The following is a 7,057-nucleotide window of genomic DNA, read 5'->3' as shown; positions in this document are numbered from 1 at the left end:
GAAAAAAGATAGACCATCAAAGGAATGTCAACTATACCTGTAGTATACAGGGAATCTGTCTTATTTTTTTTTTTAAATTGTTCGGGGGCACGTGGGTGGCTCAGTTGGTTAAGCGTCCAACTCTTGCTTTCAGCTCAGGTCATATTCTCACAGTTCAGTGTGTTCGAGCCTCACAAGAGGTCCTGAGCCTACAGTGAGGAGCCTGCTTTTGATTCTCTCTCTCTCTGTCTCTCTCTGCCCTTCCCCCCATCTCTCAAAATAAATAAATAAACTTAAATTTTGTTTTGCCAGTCTCTTTAAAAAGAGTATTTTTTCTTTAAAAATGGGAGACAGAAATATCACAAAATATTAACGTGTTAATTCTGGGTACCAGAGACCTAGGTATTTTCCTTATTTCTCTTTACTTTTTCTAAATTTTTCAAATACCTGAATATGAATGAGCACATAGAAAAGGGATTGGCATGGTTTTGTTGAAAATTTCAACAAGATTTTTGATAATGGCTGTAAAAGAGTTTTAAAAGCCAAAAAAATCTTGAAATTGTGCATCTTCAGAAGTAAAGACCATGTAGGTGTTAGGTGCTTTCTGATTTGGCTCAGGGTCAATTCTCCCCTTGTCAGAAGAGAATGTCTTTCGAAAGCCAGGTGAGGAACATGCTAATTTTTCCTTTTCTGGTCCTAAAGCATAAAGGTCTTTCTCTACTTCCTTTAAATATAGTTTTGCTTTTTTCACTTCATGAGGGAACATGATTATCCTGCTGACAGTTTATCAGGAGTATGTAACATAATGCCTGCAGCAGTGCTAGGTGTCTTATAAGTATTTAAAGTGAAAATTTTAAGTGATGTAAAAGGATAAATGAATAAAAGCAAGACGTTACAGTGACTTATATTCACCTATATTATTTTGGCTTCTAACTCTCTAGGAGATCACTTCTTTGTAGCTGTTCTCTTTTTTTGTTGGTTTAGTTTGGTTTTTGGTTTTTGTTCCCAATAGACACATCCATTGCAATTAGCATCCCAAAATTAGCATTTTGACTCACAGATGCTATCACAAAAATAAGGTGCACTAGTAGCACAGACTGAGAGTAGCTGTGGTAGAAACATTAAACAAAGCAGTGGTTTTTAGTCTTCGTGCTTTGTTTCTCCAACTGGACCCTTAGAAACTTGTGGCAGGAAGCAACTTCCTCACAGTAATCTCTTACCTGGGTGAATAAATTTGAAGTTGCCTACCATATACATGAACACATAGCTTCTGTTCAATGGCTGCGTCCTGCAGCATTTCCCTATGAAGAGACTTTGCCAAGTGCAATTTTGATCCTTCCTGGGCAGCACAGCACCCCGCTAGCAAGTGGACTAGGATCTGCTTCAGAACTCCCAAAACTGACCTATAACCCTTATCACTTTGAGTGAATTTTCCTCCACCCCTCTCACAATCTCCATTCCACCCATACCTGCTTTCAGTCCAGAGACACCATCTCCTTTCTTCTGGATGTCTCAAAATTACCTCCTCCTCTCTTTCAATAGCACTTTTTTTTTTTCGTTCCCTATCCCAACAAGCTTTTTCATGTTTAATCCAGGTATGCAGAGAGACTAACCAGAGGGAGGTGGTCACTACTGCTCAATAAATAGCAAAAGTTGACTGTTCCGTGTGGGATTTATGAGAAAACAAAAGATGATTCTATGTAGTCTTTTGCCAAAGGCCAAACACCTTCAATTACAGTTCCTTGTGAACAAATGAAATTAACCAATTAAAAAATGTATTTATTATTCTGCATTTTGTCGTTGCAAGTAGATCGTGTTTAAAGCATTTGTAGAAACTTTCCCTCAATTTATACTTTATGATACACTAAATGAAATTCATTTGTTCCCAGTCAACATACAAGGAATACTTTATAGCCCCCCAAAATTTTAACAAATCTAAGTTAAAAGAAGATTGGAAAAAAATCTTAAGAATGTGAAAGTAAAGTCTGAGGAAATTCAGTAAGAGGTCAACCACCATATGAAACATGTTATCTTTTTTTATTTGTTTAGAAATTTCTCTCTCCTACACTATTCCAAAACTTAATGGTCTCTATCACCAGCTGGCTGACATTTTTCAAATAATTCTAACAATTTAATAAAATGTATAGGTGCCAAGTACCTTAACCAAGAAATGGCTTTCTTTCAATGTGTTATTGCTTAAGTAATATTTGAGAGCAATCTATTGCCATAAATAACTTTGATTACTACAAAGTTTTAGCAACTCTGTATATTGTCTGTTTCCTGAGAATGCCTTTTCAGTTGATTTTCCTTCTATGCTATGACTTTCAAGGCTTTTCTTAAGGGGCTATTCACAAATGCAAAAAAGAGATAAAGATGGGTAGATAGAGATATATTCCAAAAATAATCATTCAGATTTTATACAGGCTGCTTTAGGCTGAATTTTGTCTTCTTTTGTCAAAAAAATGTATAATGAGAGTGAGAAGAAAGAGAAAAATAATTTTTAAGTTTTGTAGAATTTCTGACAATTCAATTAAGAGTAAAACAATAACGCCCTTTGGCAAAACTCCTCGGCAGGCTCCCTCTAAATAAATAGAAGAGCAGAGCTCTGTGAACTGAAGATTCAGTGTGTCAAAGCTATCTCAAGGTGCCACAGTGCTGGGTACATGGAATGACAACATTTTGCTAAGTAACTGAATACATAAATAAGCCCATACATTTTCTCACATCTGGCTGTAAATTCTTCATGAGCAATTACTACCAAGCTCTCTAACTTAACATTAGATAAACTGGATACAATTTCAAGTCATTACTCACGAAGGACGAGCAATGTAAAACCACCTTTATGAGGACCACAAATCGTAGCTGCCCTGTGCACATTACAACACTTCTCTTTAAATGCTTTCTGGATATTATGTTATATTAGAGTTTTATGTACCTTTTTTGAACCAGTTGGTATGGGTAGGTATAGAAATAAAATTCTTCAAAAAGTATACTTCAAACACTAGTGTTCTCTGCTTTAGAATTTCTCCATTGGTCCCCGCTTTGTACCTTGCTGTAAAGTCATTTCACAAGAGCAATAAAACATTGAAAGGTTTCAAATTACAAATGCATTCCATGTTCTATGGTTTGGGCAAAGACCTATTAATGCCAGTTGACACTGCACATTGTAACTTAATTATGCATTTAAATAAATGATGCAGGTAATACAGGCTTTTGCAACTCCACATACTCTTAAGGGAAATGTTAACTTCTGTCCAAACATATTTCATACAATAAGAGACATTTTCAATATTGGGATTGATCAGGGTTATTCATGCTACATTTTTATTCAAGGCAACCGTTTTGGAGTTTGATGTAGTTCATTTAAGTTTATTTCATTATACGTTGTATTAAAATCCCTGAGACAGGGGATCTGAAAGGGTACCAAATACGCAGTGCTAAAACCAATTTATTAGAAAACAACAGTATTCATTTATAACATGTTATGTTAACTGCCATTGAAATGCACAGAAAAGTTATAGGAGCCTATGATGTAGCAGAGCCCTGGGATACAGTGACAGGTTTTCCATCCCTGCAGAGATGGCCCATTTGTGAATTGCATGTACATGTGTGCACACACACCATGGTTGTAAATACATGTTTCATGTGAGTGATTCATATATTTTTATAGAGATGACTGCATACATTTGTATATGAAGGAGTATTTCTTTATTATACAGAATTACTTTCATTAATATTATAAGTACTATATTTTTCTAAAAAGTTTTCCCCTCAAGTATATAAAGCATATACTTTTTTATAAAATTTTAAATGTGCTATAAATAAACCACATATTTTACTATACTAAATTAATATATATAATGTCTAACACAAATGCTTCCTGGAGTTTAGGGGTAAAATATTTCTGAAAAATAATCCTATCAAGAATTATATTTTGAAATTCCTGAGGTAAAGAGAGAAATTTTTAAAAACCTGGACTGGATATAATTTCCAATAGTAGGACTATGTCTATTTATCATGAAAATGCTTTCCAAAAATATTTACCATAATATTAGTCTTGTATGACAGTCTTTAACAACAGCCTTCAAGTCAACCTTAGTCAAAGAAACCAGATAATGAATTTAAAGATTCAAATCTAGAGTGTTTTAAAGTGAATTCAAAATTCAAGGCTGTGTCAAGTATTTGAATATTATTTTTTCTAGGCAAATTCTAATAAGTTCAGTGGTTTATTATACTTCTCTTCCTGGGAAGTTTTCTAAAACAGACCTGAAGTTGGCACCTATGCTTTTAATAACATATACGGAGAGAAAAAGAGAGAGTGTGAGCACACTATGATTTTTTATAGTACACTAATAACAAATGCTCTCTCTTGAATATATAATTTTAAGATGTAATTTTGTAAGCTGAGTTTTTGAGTTTTGATTTTAATTCATTTATGCAAATTGTACACTATCTAAATTTGAGTGAAAATTTCTATCTCTTTAATAATTTACAGTAAAAAAGATGTTCAAGAATGCGCTGGAAAGTGCCACTTGGTCCTTGGGGGACTTAGATTTGACTCTTAGCCTCACCACCATCTGACAGCATGTCTTTGCTTCAGTGTTTTTATCTGTAAAATGGGAAGTCTAGAGGTTAGATCTTCTCCACCTCTCCAATTAAAACTGCAGCACACACCTGAGATGTTTAGATACGTTACCCAAAACTTAGCACGCTTTTTATTTCCAAATACCAATCTCTAAATTGAGATCATCATAAAATGGTGTAAATAATTTACTTGATAAAGAACACTGAAGGAAATTAAAAACTTTACCACAGATTCCATTATAACCATTTGCTCTCATCTTGTTGGTAGTTTTGAAAATGTATGTGGTTGTATTAAAACAAAAGGAAAACTTTTAACTCTCACACCCCATATACATCTTTTTATTCATGAAGAGAAAAAAAAAAAACATTATCAAAAGCCTAAGGTTTATCGACTATACTTCTACTTTCTATGTAGAAAAAGAATTGGTGCTTTGGGTAACTTCTGAAATACTTTAGAATATTTAGGGCCAAATTAAAGAAATTAATCACAGGATGTTGGATGGAAACTCTTCAGCAAGTCTGGAATTTATTTAGCTGTGAATGTTTAAAAGGCTAGAGCATTTTTAAAATCTATTTTTAAAATTAAAGTTCTATGTATTTTAAGGAACAAAACTAAGTCACATGAGAAACATGCTCACTTTCAAGGACTTAAAACTGGTCTTCTTATAGGTTTGGGCTGAGAATCCCTGACGGAATGTATTTTCACAAATAAGGAAATATCTGTAGATGTAGTCACTGCTAATAGAGTACATGTTTTGAATTATTTTATCTCTGAGCACCAAACTAAAATACGTTGCCAAAACCACTTTGCTCTTTATCTTTAATCCTCAGGTCATAGAACTGTAACACTTAGATGACTCTCTAAAACACTACCACTGCCTTGATTTATCCTCATGAAGTTGTTCCCCTGGTGAAGGGAGGTATAAAAATGAACCAGAAATAGATTAAATATTCATATAAAAATTCATTTTGAAAATTTATATTAATAAATATGAAGCATAACTGGGAAACATTTATTTTCTAAGAAAATGATAAAACATATAGCTCAACACTCTCTTTAAGAAACATGTTAAATGAAGGGGCACCTGGGTGCCTCAGTTGGTTAAGCGTCTGACTTCGGCTCAGGTCATGATCTCACGGTTTGTGGGTTCGAGCCCATGTTGGGCTCTGTGCTGACAGCTAGCTCAGAGCCTGGAGCCTGCTTCAGATTCTGTGTCTCCCTCTCTCTCTGACCCTCCCCTGTTCACGCTCTCTCTCTCTCTCTCTCTTTCAGAAATAAATAAAACATTAAAAAATTTTAAATAAAAAATAATAAAAAAGAAACATGTTAAATGACGTAAATTTATGATTTTATAAATTCTCCCAAAGAAACATACCCATTTATTCAACAAACATTTCTTTTTTTTAATTTCTTTTTTTTTTTATTTATTTCTAGGAGAGAGAGAGAGACAGCGTGAACAGGGGAGAGTCAGAGAGAGAGGGAGTCACAGACTCTGAAACAGGCTCCAGGCTCTGGGCTGGCAGTCAGCACACAGCCTGACTAGGGGCTCAAACCCATGAACCACGAGACCATGACCTGAGCGAAAGTCGGACGCTTAACCGACTAAACCACCCAGGCGCCCCATCAACAAACATTTCTTAATAACCTCCATATGCCAAATACTTTTTAATGATTTAGTTAAAAGAACACAATTAAGAAATAATCCTTGTTCTCAGAGAGTTGATAGTATTTTCAATATGGCCATTTTTATTACTCTTCATATTCCCAAATGTATTCAGAAACATATCTCCAAATAGAAGGGAAAAGAGATAAAACTTGAAGAGAAGAGGAATAGATGGTGGCATTTTTACAACTTTTTCTCTCATATAGTGTTTTTTAGAAGAATACAGACAGCTTTTTATTAAACAACAACATATTTTTGTCCTACAATGGTATTACAATAAATATTGTACCCCAACTAAATAAGGATTAATGTTGAAGTTCATGATAGTTTTTATGTTCTGGAGGAGGGGCAATATTTAAAGGCGATTAAACCATATGTATAGAACATTTTATTTTTTTAATGTCTATTTATTTATTTTGAGAGAAAGAAAGTGAGCAGTGGGGGCGAGGCAGAGAGAGAGGAAGAGAGAATCTGAAGCAGGCTCCACACTATTCAGTGCAAAGCCTGACAGGAGACTTGATCCCAGGAACTGTGAGATCATGACCTGAGCTAAAATCAAGAATCAGACAATTTACTGACTCAGTTTCTCAGGTCTATCTGGGTGTTATAAAACATTTCTCTTGATATTAATTATACTGATAACAGAACTACATTCCCAAACCAAGAAAATGCATGACTTAAAAAAATAGTTTTAGGAAAAGAGAACAAACGTATCTGTATCCTACTTACTGCATCTTAACATAAATCAATACCACTGAAGCATGGCATCTTGTAATCTTGTATTAGCACTCTATTACAATTTAAAGCTCTTTAACAAAGACTTTTTGACT

The sequence above is a fragment of the Hyaena hyaena genome, unplaced genomic scaffold (assembly GCF_003009895.1).
Source record: "Hyaena hyaena isolate Hyena2069 unplaced genomic scaffold, ASM300989v1 scaffold_516, whole genome shotgun sequence".
Taxonomy (NCBI): Eukaryota; Metazoa; Chordata; class Mammalia; order Carnivora; family Hyaenidae; genus Hyaena; species Hyaena hyaena.
This window is presented reverse-complemented; position numbering follows the sequence as displayed.